General features: G+C 39.2%; 1 protein-coding gene across 1 annotated transcript in view; it reads right to left on the bottom strand.

Annotated features, from left to right (window-relative positions):
* The window catches only part of CELF2 (CUGBP Elav-like family member 2), a 556,709-nt gene extending 541,779 nt beyond the window's left edge, over window positions 1-14,930 (bottom strand). The window contains exons 1-2 of the mRNA XM_050324875.1: window positions 14,841-14,930; window positions 14,529-14,593 (exon numbers count right to left, since the gene is read on the bottom strand). The gene's annotated coding sequence lies outside the window, so the exon portion shown is untranslated. The remainder of the gene's footprint in view (window positions 1-14,528; window positions 14,594-14,840) is intronic.
* Window positions 14,931-17,555: the final 2,625 nt, after the last annotated feature.

The raw sequence follows: 17,555 nt of genomic DNA, 5'->3' as shown, positions 1-17,555 counted from the left end.
ACATATAGGACAATGGATTTTTTTATTTTTTTTTGAGACTAAACCTTTGGGGAAGCAGAAATATGTAAGATAATACTTGGCTCTGATATTCTGCTTTGTCTCTGAGATGATTCATCCTAAATACTTAGAGCCAGCCAGTCAGAGGCTTGCAGTGATTACAGGTCTGATCCAAAGCTGGCTGAAGTCAATGATGCACTCAGCATCTTGGACCCTATTATGAGAGAGGGGGTGTAAATACTTAGCAGGAAAAAGGATGTGGAGAGGGCAAAAATAAGGCAGGCACACCAATTAAATGCAACCTGAGATAACAGGTATAAATGGTTAGATACAAGAAAATTTAACCTGTTGTTTTTTGAAAACTGAGCAAGACTCCATGAGTGCTGACCTGTACTCGTGTTCCACTAGACAGACAAATACAGATCTTTCCAAAGGGCCTGGATGACGTCATTATACCTCCATTCTGGAACTGCATTCTGTCACAATTCTTATGCCTTTTGATGCTTTCCACTCAGAAGAGGAATTGGGGCACATTTATGCTGATCCAATTTTACCACTGTCAGATGTCCAAATGTTACTGTGACCCACATGGAATGGCCCCAGGGAGAATCTGGATCAGAAGTATAATTTCCATATGACAGATGTGCGGACTGCGCTGCTCGGAAAAGAGATACCTTGCTTTGGTACCTGCAGTAAGTGTGGAAAAATGAGAGGTAGAATCTCTGGAAAATGACACTCAGCCATTTCTCATTGTTCTAAGCACTTGGCCTCATTTCTTTCTCTAGCACGTGCTGTTGTCATGTTGGAATTGACACCATAGCAGAACAACTGCACCACTTACCAAATATTCTAAAGCTTTTCTTTTTAATGTACTGATTTTGAGAGAGAGAGAGAGAGAGGAAAGGTAGTGGAAGGACTTGGAAGTTGCCAAGTCTGTATCTCTGACTGGACACTAGAGAACAAATTGATCTGTTACGTTGAGCTCATTTTTTAACCTCCCTCTATTGACATTTAAGTAACTGATTCTTCTCCATCATTGTTAGCTGTCTTTTTTCCTGCCTGTCAAGAGCTTGCTAAATTAAGATTCACAACCCAGGATAGTTTTCATATGAACCCGAAAGGACTCAATATGTTTACTTAGATAAATGGTTATTTTACAAGGTAGTGTAAAATGCATAATTTTCTGTGGTATATACAGCTATGAAGCACAATCCATCATGAGTGACTCATTTAATCTCTGATGTATCACTGAATGCCTTCTTCAAAGAGCAATCTGGAATAAGTGATTCATATTAGGAGATCTGGAAAAAAGCTGCACAGAGAGCAAGTGAAGAGATCAGAATCAAAATGATGATAATGTATCCTCAATCGTATGACAGAGATCATAAAATCCTGTTAAATCCTCTGGTGTATCACCCTCCCTTTTCAGGATTTACCCCCTCAAGAGCATTTTCTGCTGCTTTTCCTTCTCACATTTGGACTGGATAACAGCGCTATCTGCAACTGGAGATGAGGAGCATTTTTACAGGCTAACAAATCTACTAGAACCAATGGTTTTAATCTCTCCTTGGCTACAGAATCAAAGCCAAGTTCTCTGCAGGTGCAAATAGGATCTTCTCCACTGCCTTAGGTGGAGTTTCACTCATTTACACCATTAAAGAATTTGGCACTGAGAATGTTGAGATCAAAAGGTTCCAGTTGGCAAAGAGATGTGCAGAAGAGAATTTGTCTGGGGAAACATTCTGAGAAGACTTATCTATCCTGTGAAAAGAGGACTTACCTCTCCTCAGAGGAGTCTGGTATTGATAAATCCAAATTATATTAAATTTTGGGACATCTCTTCTGACACTGCTAATTCTAAAGTGGCCAGTTTGGGAAGCCTGCCAAAACCTTGCAGAAGGAAAGCGCAGTGGTGTGCTCCTCTATGTGAATTTTCACATCATCATATTATATGCATATTTTATGTTTTTATTTTCCACTGACATAACACTTACTGGTGGTCTGCATTGTTCACTTAATAAAACCAGGATTGGAACATGTCCTGCCATAACTGCTTGCACAACAAACACCAAAAGAAGTATCATTATTAGTAGATGTGCCTGCATGATGCCACTACTTCATTGCCAGAAGCAATTTCCACCTAATTTGGAGTTCCTGCATATGCAATGAAGCCTTTACCGTTATTGTTTCAGAGACAACTAAGAAAGATCTGTTTATTTGTTAATAACAATTTTGGGAAATACGGGAAGCAGTGAAATATCAAGACTCATTTACAAAAATTATCAAAACTAACAGTTTAGGTGAGTAGAATAACACAACCCCCACTCCCTCCCCTCCTCTTACTCTGGTAAATGTATGCAGCTGACTTTTCCAAAAGGACAGCATCAGTATATTTACACTTTTATATCTTTGGATGCTTCTTCAGAGTCCAATTTGCTCCTGGACAAGGGCATATTGATGAGTACCTGGTGTGTTTGTTTGGATGGACGTGCTTGGTCTGAAAGTCAACTCCACTCCAGCAGCCCTCACCAGTTCTCAGTAGCTCAGTGCCAACAGCCAGCCTTCTTTGCTCTAGGGAAGGCGTAATTCTTGCCTCTGCCCACACCCCTTCAGGCAGCAGGAGGATTCTTCACCAGGAGTGCACCAGATTGGATCAGGTGTCACTCCAAGGCACTGTCCTGTGTCCATCAGTGGTTTATAGTGGATGCCTAGAGCAGGCTGTAAGAGTAAACCAAGCTTAATGTGCTTTTCCTAGTTCAGGGATGTTCTGTAGCTACATAACACACTGAATTCTTATTACAAAAGTTAGAAATATACTTTTATATTTGAAAACATCTTACTTAATCTGTACAGACACCTGCTAGCAATTATTCCCATCTCCTCTTTTTAGGTCCCCTATAACAGTGTTGGAAAGGTCTGAAACTGCACCTGGCTGAAGTTCAAACCAGAGACTGTGAGTACTCTGGGCAGGAGTGCCCCTTTGTTCTGCATTTCTATTAGTTATGTCTATACTAATAAAAAAAGACCAGGGATGTGGCTTAAGCATTATTGCCTGAGCATCTGACCTTTAGCTGATATTCTGCTCTCCTGAAGAGCTTTGGGTTGTGCCAAATAACACTCTTCAAAACATTCAAGCTTGGTTTGAGGGACAGCAGGTACCACAGGAAGGCTGGATGTTGCCAATTCTGCCTGGGCTGCAGGAAACGTGTGCAGATAAATATGATTTGCACCACAGCAACAGCACATGGGGCTACAGGGTGTTCCCTGACTGTTTTATTCACAGTACTGACAGAAGCATAGAGGCCTACAAGTATTGACCGTGAAATTACATGAACCACTATCACCAGGACTTTCAAAACCAGCTTTATTACCTTCCTAAGAACAAGTTTTCTTGCTCAAGAAAATTAATTTTAAGACAAAGAATGAAGACGAATAAAGAAAGTTTTGCAGTATGTGAAAATTAGTTCCTTTTGAAGTGTTTCCTGTCCTGTTTCAATGACATTTATTCTGTCCTAATGTATTTTGTGAAAGTTGCTCAGAGAAATAAATTTCTATAAGATAAACCACTAGTAAGGGTCATAGATTTCCATTTTTATTTTAATAAAATCTTTGAAGACTAACTCATACAATTTGTGAATCACACTTCATGAGAAAGACTTGCCAGAGGATTTTAATAGTTTGAGGAATGAAGCTGATTGGAAATAACAGAAAAAAGAGCTTCTTCTGTACTCTATCTCTCATATTCAACTAAAGATAAGTAGCTACATCACAAAAGCATATTCTTTTACTGATGAGAGAGAAGAACATAAAGAAACTTAAACTATGACAATGTTTTTCTGGTTTATGGTGCTCAGATTGTCTTCACATACAGAAGGTGTTGATTATCCTTGCACTAAGTTAAGCTTTTTGCTTAGACAAACACACCAACTGGTGATATTTCCATCTTTTTGCAAAAGTTGGTTTATGTGCATTAGATTATGAAATGTCCTGAAGGGCAAGAAAAATGTACCTGAAGAAAAGGAGTACAAGGATGGAGTATTGCCTTCCAGAAAATCTCTTTATTGGCTTATTTTCTATTCTGCTGCAAAGAAGCAGCAGCTGGATCACTGGATGTTAGCAGTTAGAACTGGAGTAGATCTAATACAGAGCTACAGTACAGAACCCTATAGATGTCTAATGCTCCTGTTCTTTATCTGTTATTTCCCATCTGCACAAAACTTTGAAATATTGCATCCCTATAAGCAAGTTTGAAACCTCTAAAATAAGACAGGGTGCTTTGCTGCAGGAATAGAGTTAACCTATACTACAGCCTTACAGAAAATGGTCGTCCCAAGTGTAGGAATTCCTGGCTGGAATTAATTTGTCTGTGTGATGCTAAAAAGTTGTATATGTTGGATCAGTAACTTCTGTTGTCCTTAAAGATTAGTCATGCTCTAGAGACTATTATTTGCCATTCTGGGGCAGATGCTCAGCAGACTTCAAGGGATCACTCTGATTTATATCAGCAGAAGGTCTGGCAGACTTATGTGAATGGAACTGAGGTTGTTCTCTAGAAAAAAAAAAAAAAAAACAAAACCTGAAATGACCACTAATGTAAATAGCCCCTACATTTTAATGTAATTCTGATGTTCGCATAAATACACTTGTATGCCCAAAACAAGATAGTTGCTGGGTTTATTAAAGTGTGACTATTTTTCCTTTGTTTATTCATAATTCATTTATTAATAAAGATTTCAGCTGTGGCAGAGTCTTTATCCTACCATAACAGGGGCTCCTGGCTTCATAACTTCACTGGAGCAACCCACATGATGAATATGAGCTGAAGAATAGAAGCCAAATCCTTCTAGGCTCTGTATATTTGTGCTTGCCAGAAAAATTATGGCCAGTCGAAGGAGCAGGAGATGGAAAGTAGCCACCTCTGTTTTGGCTCTTCTCAAAGTCCACTGAGGCTACTGTGCAAGCCTTTATACTTGGACCTATATAAGTACCTTCTGAAGTTGGATACAGGAATTGAGGGGCAGCAGAGACTGCTTATTTATGAGTTACTTAGCAGTCCCCCATGCAGCAGTTGCCATAAGGCACAGCCTCAGTGCAGCTTATTCATACTCCTGGCAAAAGTTATCCTCAGGGGGAGCTGTGCTTTCGGATGCTGCTGGCCAGAAAACAAGAATACTTTACTGCTTCTCTCACAGAGTATGAGTATATTCACTCTGGGGGCAGTTTTAGCATTTGGCCCTATGCCTGGACATCATTACTGTTGGGCACTTACACTGAACACAACCACGCTGACCAAAGTCTGTACTGAAAAGATTACATTCTCCCAAACCAATATTTTCAATTTGGCCCTCATGTTCCTGACAGCAGGAAACTTTTGGAAACACCATAGGCTGTGTTTGCTGTAAACAGCATTACCTGAAGAAATCCTGGTGAATATCACAGGTTTCATGAAAGCAAGAGAATACAGAAATACAGTACCCTCTAGTGAAATGGGATGAGCTGATGTAAAGCAGTTAAACAATATGTGCTCCACATGGCACAAAAGCTCAAACTGCCTTTAAGCAGCTCTTCTAAGAAAGCACCTGGTTAAAGAGTTTGGGGCAAACCAGCAGAACTTATTTTAAATACAGAGAAGAATATTGTTGTGCTTATACTGCAGTTTTACTTTTTGTAAATTTAAAAATATTCTGCTTTGAAATGGGACTGAGAACAGGCAGCAGCACCATGTGTGAGTGTACTCTGAATCTAAAAGGGGAGGGAGCTTTGAGTTTCAAGCTGCAAGTATTCCTATTCACGCCACAACTGCAGTAAAGCGTCTTTCGATATCTGGGCATAAGGAAGTATAAAGCAGCTTAAAAAAACCGCGCACAAATCTGAATATCACCACATTTATGGCATCTCAAGGTGCTGGATTTCCAGAAACTGTACTTGTTAGTTGGCTTGGCAGAGGCGTAAAAAACCGTGATGATATTCCAGCAATGAAACATTTTCTTACTCGCTGAGCTTAAAACACTTCTTTGGTTGCAGTGGCTTCTGTGGGACTATTCCCATACCATAATCTTAAGCACATAATTAAGGGCTTTACTGGATCAGTGGCTGAAAAAGCAATGCTGATTTCTATTGAATGCACATTATGTTAGGGACCATTTGTAAGCTCATTAAAATGAACAGAAAGGATCCAGCAGACGCTGGACCAAGCCTTGTCTCAGGACTTTCATCAGAGAAACAACGTTGCCTCTTGTTTACACTTTCACAGGTCACTGAGTTCCCAGACTTTGAGTCATTGATTACAACGTATTATCAATGAAGTTAGAGATTTGCTGTCAGCTTAAATGGGTACAGGATGGTACATGAGGAAATAAACAGCAGAATCATGTACAATTTGTGATGCCGGGTATTGGGTGCTTAAAAGGCAAACAAAAAAGCAGGCATGCTCATGAATTCATGGACACAGAACAGCTTCTGCTCTAGTGCACTCTGTGTGTCATGCAATGTGTTTGGGAATGCACATTGCATTTGTTTGGAACAGCACTGGATACGACTTTTACCCGGCCTCCCCTTCCCTCAATGCCCAGACTAATAAATCTCCCATTTGTCTCACCTGTAGTTACAATAAAGCTGTTCTCAACGGTGTTAACATCTGCTGTGGTCATTCTTTTGGGGTGAGAAAGGCAGAACATTTTCATTGCTCGTTCATTTGTGAACACTAGTTAAGTAAAGCTGTCACTTGTGTCCAATTATGGGTGAGGATTTTATAGCACAGTCTCCTTTCTAAAGCTAAACTGACACGGCCAAGCCCCATTTTATAGGCATTCTTAAATTCTTCCAAGCCATATTTAAAATCCTTATGCTCAGAGATGGCAGGTGCCATGTGTTTTCACATTAACAAATGCAATTTTGTGGCAACTTGACCATGCCAGTGAAGCAGTAAATTTCTGTAATCTCTGTGGTTAAGAATTTCACAGAGGACTTTGCTGGGAATATATAAAGCCCATTAGTACAGGAGCACGATGAAGATAAAATTAAAATACCTTTACAGTAAAAGCCAAAAAATAAAAAAAAAAGAGTAAATGCTGGGGATTTTTTTTGGTGCTGCTAGAGCAATGAAATGTGTCAGAGGAAAATGCTTAAATAGAAAAAAAAGCTTCACTGGGCTCACCCAGCCTACTCTTCAAATGACTCTTACCAGCTTAGGTAAGAAGCAGTAATTTGGCTTACACAACTGCTAACAGAGGCTTATTCTAAAGCATAACTGGGATGCAAAACGTTATAAATCTCTTTTCCAAACCCTTGTTCCTTGTTACTCACACATGTTTTTGCCGGCTTAGGGAGATGGTAGCTAAAACTTTCCTAGTCCAGAGCAAGTTGCAGTGGTGTATCTGCACACCAGTTGTTAGCTGGTTCACTCACGAGATCTGCATTTAGCAGCATGAGCCTTCCTGTTGGAACTGAGACACCTCGGTGTTACTCAGGTCTGCCACAAACCCCCCAGCTCCAGCATCTCAGCCACCCTGAGGGCTGGGAGCACTTTGCACCACTTGCAAAGCCAGAGGGTCTGTGCAGCATCACTGGATCACGGATTTAACCTGCTTTGGAAAGGGATCTATGCTGAAAAATGGGACTAATGCCACTTTTCTCTCCAACTCTTCACCAAACTCGTCAGGACTCCACAGTGAGTTTGAGGGATACCACTGCCAGAGGACAGTTTTATACACCGAGACAGAGCCAGGATTGGGTTTCTGGTCTCCAACAGATCCTGAGAAAGGTGTTAGATTTTGTAGGAGAGTATCTCAGTTACCAGCAAAAACCAGATGAAAACCAGCGGTTAAATACTGCACAAATTCATACACTGTTTTGTTTTGGGCTTCTTTTCTGACCAGTAAGTAATTTCAGTAGATATTTCCCAGATTTCCTATAAAATCATGTGAGCTATAGATTTTTTTTTTTCTTTAAAAGAGAAAGATGTGATTCTAGCATAATCATCTCACTCCAGAGACTGAATCTTCTGGAAAGTAAAGAAAACAACCTGCTCAGAACACAATACTAACCAGAGAGGGAATTGCAATATGGATTGCTCACAGACTACTTCAGGAGGTTTTAGCACAGGGTTTGGGCAAAACTCCTGAAGAGCACAGATCAAACAAGAAAACATCTTTGAATGCTTATGGTTTGTTGTGAGAATGTTTTGAAAGATACACTTAGCAGCTCACTCAATCTCTTAAGACTTCACGCAAGCACGCAAGGTTGGGGAGATCAGCTCAGGCACTTCTGCACGCTGTGTGGCTGCAGTGATGCCAAAAAGGCTATTCACAGAGTGGCCCTTTGAAGTCAGTGGACTTTTGTCATTGATTTTGAGAGGCCCAGGATTTCATTTGCAGTGTGTAAGGTTAAGCATGTGTGTAAGTCCTTGCAGGATCAAGGCTTAAATGTGTAAACCTGTTCAGCAAGAGTACCCAGCCTTTAATGTCCCTGTGAATGTGGTCTCTCTCACTTTGTGACACTGGGTAGGCAGCCTTTGCTATTCACTTGCACACAAAAGCTTTGTTTAATATGCATTTGTCCTTCATAATTGCAAGGGACTTGGGGTACAGGAAAAGAAAGATGTCAGTAGAACTGCGAGCTGCTTATTAATGGAGTGCCTATGGAAAACACTGACTGCATCAGATTGATTAAGAGCCACTATTAATCTATATTTCTGTCTCCTGTTATCCAAAATGCAGGCAGAGGGCCACTCGGATTGCTCACCATGTCAGTGGCTCGTACAGTGCTTATACATTAATCACTGAACACAGCAAATGTGTGAGATGAAATCCCGTGTTCAGAGCTCCTTCGTTAACAGGAGCAGTTCTACTGTGCAGAAACATGTTTTCTGCATGCTTCAAAATCCAGCCACTCCTTTTGTTTGAATAAAGAATATTTCTGCAAAACATTGTAGAATCCAGGTTCAGAATAGAGCTGTCTCAATCATGTCTGATGATCATAGAACCACTAAGGTTGGAAAAGACCTCCAAGATCACCAAATCAAACCTTCTTTGACTGGACACACATGCCTACCAAACCATATTGTGAAGTGGATCATCAGCTGAGTGGGTGATCAGCAATTTTATGCTTAAATGAATGGTAAAATCCAGTTTCTTTGACTTAAACCAAACCTACACTTCATCTTTAGGATGCTGAAGGTTACCTAAATGAAGAGAGAAATTAATCCAGAGGGAGACAACGTTTGCCTGAGGTAGAGTGTGTCCATCTTGCCAACTGTCTTACCTATCTAGTGTGGTCTTATGTGTCCAACAGTCATACTCTGTGTTTTGTATATACATCAACACATATTTCTGTGCTGACACAGTTAATTTTTAAGTTAATCAGATTTGCCTTGAATATAAACCTGTCTGTGATGCTGGCTATGGTCATCCTCACATATCACTTCCTTTAGAACTTACAAACAAAGCTGCTCTGCCCCTGGCTCCCTCTGCCCCTTTCAACCCTCTGTTCGAGTGGGATTTGAGCCCATCAGCAACACCCACAACACTTCATACCACATACCATGTACTTGGGCATGAAAGCAAAAGTCTGGGGATCAGATACAGGGCCAGGAGGACACAACTAGCTCATCCACAGATGGCCAGGCGAGACACGGAGGTGGAAGTACACTGTAACATTTGGGAGACAGGGATCTCTCTGCAGCATATACTTTTAGGACTGTAAATGTAGCTTCAGCTGTAAAAAATTAGGAAGTCAAATTATCTGTCTGAAACCTCTCAATTGCACATAGCTTCCTCTGGATAAGGGAATTTACATCAGGAGCATCAGCTCATTATAATACTGGTGCCTAAATTAGGTAGACTCCATCATACTCATGGAGTTTTCTGACTTTTAGATTTTTTAAAGCATTGCAGCAGACCTTTTAAATGCCACTGGCCTGCTAAGTAGAACAAATGAACCAATCACAGTACCTCCTTTCACTAGATCAGTTCAGCCTAATAAAATTAACCGTGAGGAACAAGATTAATTGGACGTTAAACACATTGCCTGGAATGCACTTGTGACAGCTTCCCCCCAGCAGCCTTGGAGGACTAATGATATATGTGAGTGACATTATGTCAGTGATATATGTGTGTGTCTATGCAATCCAGTCCTAACTTCACTAGGATTAGCCTTGTTTTAAGCCCACTGCCAGGTATATGGGGCTTGGTAAGTCAATAGTACTATGAGGTTTTTTTCAAGGTATGTAATTTACAGAGTTTTAGGTCCTCTGTCTTCATGAAGTAGTTAGAAGTCTAAATTTAGCAATGCAACAGTATGGGTAATTAAGAATATTTGAGGAGGAGAGGCAGTTAAATGATCTGAGTTTTGAATGTGATGTCCTTCAGCGGGATTGAAAGAAAACAGACGTTTAAAATAGGTCAGATAAATCACTCCCTGAAAGGACCTGCTTGTTTTCTCTGTAAAGGGAGCCAGAGGTGGTATGCTCAGATGTAGGTGTCTGCACTACAGGTACCTACATTTGGATGAGGTGAATCCTACCTCTGGTGCCCAAATGCCATGAACAAAGAACACCTATATGGATAATACAGATGCAGTTGGAGTTTGAGAAAGCAAATTAAAAATATATATATATATGCAGGGTTTTTGTTTTGCTCCCACTTCATTATCATCCCCAAGGAAGGTGATAATACATGTTTTTAACAGTGTGAGTAGGAAAGATGTGGCTCCAAGAACTGTCAAAGCACATCAGCCTTAGGGCAGGAGCTGTTATCACTACAGGCCATGGGACATACAAAACAAGCAAGGAAGATTTTGGATGATGACAATTATAGTCTAGAACTGAGCTCTTTGGGCCTCTAGTTCTCTTTTTACTTTGTTTCCTTCTTGCTGGTATTTTACTGTTTACCTCAAAAGATAAAATATTTATTTTTATTCTTAATTCATATTTAGTGATCTGATAAATATTGTGAGCTCTATTGCCTTCAGAATGATGAGAGTAATTAGGAGGTATAGGTTATTTTTAGGGTTTTCTGTACCCTACACAGGGTTAGAAGCCCCAGGGAGCCTGCAGTGAACCATGTGCATGCCACAAGGAGATGAAGGACATGTGACTCGCTACTAGACTGGTGGAAGAAACGTCTTGGCAAGTGTAGGCCCAGTAGGTTATTAATCAGTAGTGGGAGAAAACCAGAGACTTGGGGTCACTCTGACCCCATATACAGTGTTCTTGCTTCATTTGGGAGAGCTTCAAGAGTGGTTCTCGCTGAAGGAAGACCATAGCTAATGTGTTAAATCAAATGGAAACACAGCAAACCCCTTATAATGCCATAAATCATCTCCAGTTAGGGGAAAAATGTAAGAGTCTTTTACTTGACGAATGGAAAAAAAAAAAAATCATGAGAGGTTAAAATCTAAGAATTTTACCATGACTTGAATTCAGCTGACCAGAAATGTAACGCTAATAAATAATCCTGTTCAGAGAAAGAGGTATTATGACTATTCTTTAGTACTCCTTCAGAGTCCTGAGAAAAAATCTTGGAATCTGGCTTCTCCCAGGAGAAAGGAACTGACAAAATCCCATCATTATTGCCCATGGCAAGTCTGTGATTTACCCTAATTTTACCTGCCGTGTGCAACTCAGACTTGCAGTGACTTTATGTGAAACGTTAGAGATGTGGAAGAAATACAGAATTATGCCAGCTTTTTCCTGCAAAGGAAACTCATAGTTATGTTATCAAAGTTTCTAATTATAAAATTTCTTTAATATTTTATTAATAGGACAGGAGGGAAGATGCCAAAACTTATGGTATTTCACAAGTAAGATTATGAGCTGATTTCTGATTGGTTGACAGGACCCTAATAATAAAACTCATAATTTTATACTACATTCCTCTAGTGATGATAGAAATTCTTTGTGCATAATAGCACCATTTCTATTCAGGAATCTTGTTAACAGTTGTAAACTCAGATTATCATTTTTATTAGCCTAGTGTTTTCTTATTTCTCTGTTATTGACAGGAAATTACAGCAAGTTTTCTGGCTTGCTTTTCTTTTTTGTTATAATGAAAACAGTTGCATTCAACTAGAAATTTCCAAGCACTGAATAGAGGACAGTATTGCTAGAAGCCAACAACGATTTAAAGTGCACAGATTAATTAAAAATAAATATGTTTAAAGACTAAATTCAAAGAGGATGTAGACTGGTAGATTGGGTTAGGTGCTGGTTTTCTTTTTTTTTTTTTTTTTTCTTTTCTTTTTAAAGGTACATATATCAGCTTTTTTATACTTTAAGAGTTTAGGAACTAATTCTTGCCACCAAACTCAATGTCTAAACTTGGCTCTACTGTTTCCATATTGCCTCATAACAGTAACTTTGACATCACCTCTGTGACCAAAGCCCCCTGCCTGTATTCAGTCTCTCCTGCCATGCAGCCTCACCCATTGCTGAGATGCTCACCATGGACAGTGGGAACCAACCACCATGGACTTCTCATGACTTTGGGTGATTAGGAAGCTCAGACAAGAGTATTGGTAGTTGTTTCACCCCATTAGGCCACTTGAGCATCGTAAAAGCACTATTTCTAGGAGAATGTGAGACTATAGCTGCATAATTTACCGACAACAGCCTACAGTTTATTCATATTACATCAGATACGCTTCTAACTGTCAGTTGATACTGAGTGAATAAAAACTTATTTCCATAACAAGAACACTGAATTCAACCCTTTTCTTCTCTGGTTATAAATGGATGGGAGTTCAGGATTACAAGGGACAAAGCCTAATTTTCTGGGCCTTGCAGATCTTGGTGTTGGGGTGGGGGAAGGCAAGTTGTCGGGGCAAAAGCAAGATGTGGGAGCTACAATGACCTCATTTAGCAAGACACCAGCATTTTCTGCACAAGCGAAGTAAACCTTCAGAAAAGTATCACAGTGCTTCTTGAAAGTGAGGCTGAAATAGGGAGTGATGAACTTCTGCAAGTGCAGTACCCTTAACCCTCTGCCCAAACAAAGTTGTTGTGAAAGATTTTCCATATGGCCCTGGCACATCCTCTCCTTTTCTCCAGGGACACAAAAGGGACTCTGTGTTAAATCCAACTGCTACTCATGCCCCCTCTCCTTGGACAACTTCTCTCATGCCATCACATTATAAATTTGGCAAAACACACCTTTGAGTCTAGAAAGTCTGACATATCAATCTGCAGATTGTTAATTTCACACCACCTTTTTATAAAAAAGAGCTTTCAAGGAGTTATAGGACTGAATTACACTGATTTTCTAAGTCCATTAAATTTCTCCAAAAATTCCCATCCTATTTTCGAAAAGTTTTCATCAGCATGACCACAAATCTGTGAACAACTAAGTGTAAGAGTAGTGTTTATTCTAAACACTATAGTAAAAGCTACATAATCCAGTCTTAAGTGCAACAAGAACTAATTGCAGTTAGGAAAAGAGAGGGAGTTCAGCAATTATAAGATCCAGTCCTGCCAGTATTCAGCAGCTTCCTCTTAAATACAGGACAAGCTCAACCTTCCTGTTGATTTCAGTAGGTGTTTCAGCATTTAATACTTGGCAGAATTACATTCATAAAGCCTGAAAAAAGCATGTCACCTTGCAAGTTTTATAAGAGTAAACAATAAGCAAAAGCAAAACACATCTCATTTGTTAAAAAATAAAATGATAACATATTAGCATCAGAAAAAGACTAGAAAGGAGATCTTGGAAATCAGGGGACTTGCGAGGCAGGAACTGCAATGAGTATAACACAGATCTGACTGTATCTGGCAGGCTGGTGTTCATAGGAAACAATCCACAGCATCAAACTCATTCTTTACAAAAGCAACTCTTGGTATTCCATCTCAAAGTTTGTCAGCTTCTTGTAATTCGCTATCACAATGGTATGGCAAGGTATGGAGTGGAACATCCCTTCCCCCCTTCTCCAGAACAACAATGCAAGGGACAGCAAGAACTTTGCCCAGCACTGGACAACAATAAATCCTGGATACACTGACCCCACTTGATGCAAGAAGAAAAATATTTATTTATTTTAAAAAAAAGTTTCAGTGTTGCACTTCCCTGCCTAGTAAACAGCCGAACAGGCAGGATGATACCCAAGACCATCTCCTCCACCCCCATCTCCACCCCCCTGTCGCATCAGTGCTTCAGGCAACGTTGAGAGGGGGAAAAAAAAAATCACACACACAAACCCCCCAACTCAAGTATCTGTTGTGATAAGAGCATGGAATAGTAACCAAAAAACAATCAAGTCCTCATTGTCATAGTGCGACAATCACAGCATCGCTTCTGTTGAGCAAATAGTCAATTCACAGAGAGAAAAGCATCGTGAGGACAGACAGGAAAGCTGTTATTACCCATTTTAAGTAATAGGAGAAGGTCACATATCAAGCAGTTACACCTTTTCATTACATCCTAACCCTCCACAGCAGGGGAACCACACTTATGACTGCGTTAGATATACAAAAGCTTTCAGCTCCAAAAAAGGAGAAGAAAAGATGAGGAGAGGAAAAAAAAAATAAATTAAATTCATCTTACCAGCACGTTACAGCACCAACTTGCTTGAAGGAACGTTGCCTTTACAGGTTTCTCTTTTAATTATCCTGGAAGCAGAAGGGGGAAAAAAAAAAGAAGACGACGAAGCAGGGTTGTTAAATTAGCGTGTGCTAGAATCTTTTCAGTTTGTCGCAGAGTAGAAAAATACCAAAAAAAAAAAAAAAGGGGGGGGGGGTAAAAGAAAGGGCACGCAAAGAAAGAAAAAAAAGCAAAAGAAAGCTCAGTAATTTAAATTTGCTGTCAGTTCAGGCAGCATCGCTCTGTCCCGCCCCTCTTCCCACTGGGTTCTACTACCTGCAGGGCTGCAACTGACAGCTACTGTGCAAACAAAAAAAAAGGCAAAAAGCATGCTGGGACCATGCTGTCTGCTGTCTGAGTCTCTCTCCACTTCTGATGACTGGAAATCATTAGTGGAAAGGTTCTGTTGTTGTTTGCTGGGATTTTTAAGTTAGGTTCTTTGCAGGAAATTTAATTTATTTTTAATTGATGCGACGCGGCACGTGACAGAAACCGGTGGTTGTGTTTCTCAGCTCTCCTCAGAATGGAAACTAACCTGAACAGATTGATTTTAATAGTATGGTATATGGAGAATATACACAGGCTTTACTGTGTTGCACTTTGCAGGCACGCAGTTAGCCCTCCTTGTAACACCTTGTACAAAAACTCTTATTTGAATGGAAAGTCAAGAAAATTTTTCAACAGAAAACAGTTAAAACTCTGGCACTCAAAGAAAGTTGCCAGTATTGTTTTTGCTCTGCTTTTAAGTTTTCCTTCTAAACTTTCTCAAATCGCTTTTGAGAACAAAAAGTAACAGAAGTCAAAGGCATAATGAGGACAACACTTGTGTGAAAAGGATGAACTAATAATCCCAATACATAATAAGCTGTTTTTAACCAGATGTTTGAAACCATTTTTGACAGTCTATGCTACTGACTATTGACAGGCTGTAAACATCATATGAGTCTGAAATATTTGATGAAAACTAATAAGAAAACAAGTACAAAAGCTATAAATAGCGTTTTTATATAACTATTTTAATTGTTGCTGACAGGCTTGTAGCAATAGGGCTAAAATCATCCTCCTAAAACAAAAAAACCTGTAATATATAACTTCTAACTATAAATGTACTCACCAAAGTATGGTTCCTGCCTAATTATAAAATAAAATTAAAAGAGTGAAATGATGCTTTTCCTTAATACTTTAGTATTAATTGCTTGGATTATGCCACAGTAAACATGCAACATTTGTATTCAGTTATTGCTCTACTTATGTGTGTAACCATAAAATTAAAAGCTGAAATTTTAAACTTAATTGGATTAATCTTTGTTTTACTAGAAGTTTGCCATTTACACTGGAAGTGACACATGCATGCTCAACATGCCTGCCATAGACAATTGGCTTCTAAATGGATTTTTGAAAACTCTGCAGAAACGAATTGCTAGTGTGCCTCCGTGCCTTCTGCAGCCTTTCCTCATCAAAGTAGACCTGATAAGGTGATTCCCACTACCAGGAGTTGCACAACAGGGCTCAGGGTCTGGCTACAGCCCTCTAAGGCTCCTGTTCACGAACACCCAGCCATGACAAACTGGTACCACAGTCAAGCTCTAAGTTGTTTTTCTTCTCTTTTAAAGCCTCCAGGCGCTTTTAAGAGGTGATGACCTGAAGCCATTTCTGTTGTGGGTAGAAATCTCCCACCACTACAGATATGAGGATTGAATTGGCATAGATGACAGCCACCTCTTTGAAAAGTTTACCAAGATCTCTTAGCAGACTTTTGTTGTCTACAAAACCTTCTGCTATCCCCTGTGGACTCAGCATCAGCAGAGAGGGAAAATATAGTATAGACTGTTATCTTAAAAATGGAAATACATAAAGACTGTAAACATAATTAAGAAGAGGTGGAACAGTAGATTCCCCAAGTAGTCACAGAAAAAATGCAGCATTTTTCCACTAGAATTTGATTTCATTTACACTTGTGTGGCTTTAAAGCCCATTTTTGTGCTAGTAAAATATTTTACTATAAATTTTCATCCAAGTTCAGTGTCTCCTGACTCTGTGTCCTTTGTTTTAACTGTAAAACACTCCTTCTTTTTGTTCCTTATTAAGAAATAAAAATGGTAAAAGTGTTCTTGACGATTTGACAGCATTTAATCCTTAATTTGGTATCTTCATGCACATGTACACACACACACGATCATTTTCAAAATTCAGTTAAATTCAACTAACTTATTATCCCTCCATATTTCCTTGCAAAAGTCAAGGGAGGACTGTTTTTAATGCACTTGGCATTTTAAACAAGGCACTCGTACCTTCAAAAGACAAATAATTGAACTCTGCCTTTAAAGAAATACTGTAGTGCACTAAATAATGAAAACTAAAAAAAGCTGGATTTAGTAAGGAGATACTTTCAAGGAAGAGATTTGAATAATTGGTTGAGAAAATGCACAAATGTTCGTAAAATCAAACATCTATAGAAACACCTTACTTGTACTGTTAACTTGAAATAAAAATAGTGGTACAATAAGATATCAAAATCAACATTTTCTCCTGTAATGTAGGACATGAGAGTACACAAGAACAAACACTGAGGTATTTAGAAGAAGTGGGTGGAATTTCATTCATTTTAGAATTTAAGTGATGTTGTATGTTAATATTAACCATTCAATGTCTCTGCTAATGTCTAATTTTAATTAAGGGTCATGGACTTAGGAATGTAGAACATGGAGTAGTTTGGACTGGAATGGGAAAGACAATTTTTTTTTTTGCCATTCTTTAGTCAGTTTTTAATGAATCAGTTTTGTTAAAGAAGCAGTAATTAACAGAGGTTTTCTGCTATATAATGCAATAGAAAGTATCTAATTAACCTTTGTATCTTCTACAACACTACTGAATGAAGCATTTTCTGGTGTTGTTTTAGTCAGGAACAATTTTGCCTTTAACTTCAGTGGAGTTACTGAGTAGTTTGAGGTTTGCTTGTTGTTTTGGGTTTTTGTTGTTGTTCTTTGGATT

The sequence above is a fragment of the Myiozetetes cayanensis genome, unplaced genomic scaffold (genome assembly GCF_022539395.1).
Source record: "Myiozetetes cayanensis isolate MyiCay16 unplaced genomic scaffold, myiCay2020 scf3, whole genome shotgun sequence".
NCBI lineage: Eukaryota > Metazoa > Chordata > Aves > Passeriformes > Tyrannidae > Myiozetetes > Myiozetetes cayanensis.
The sequence above is the reverse complement of the archived record's forward strand: the minus strand, read 5'-3'. Positions and strand labels throughout refer to the sequence as shown.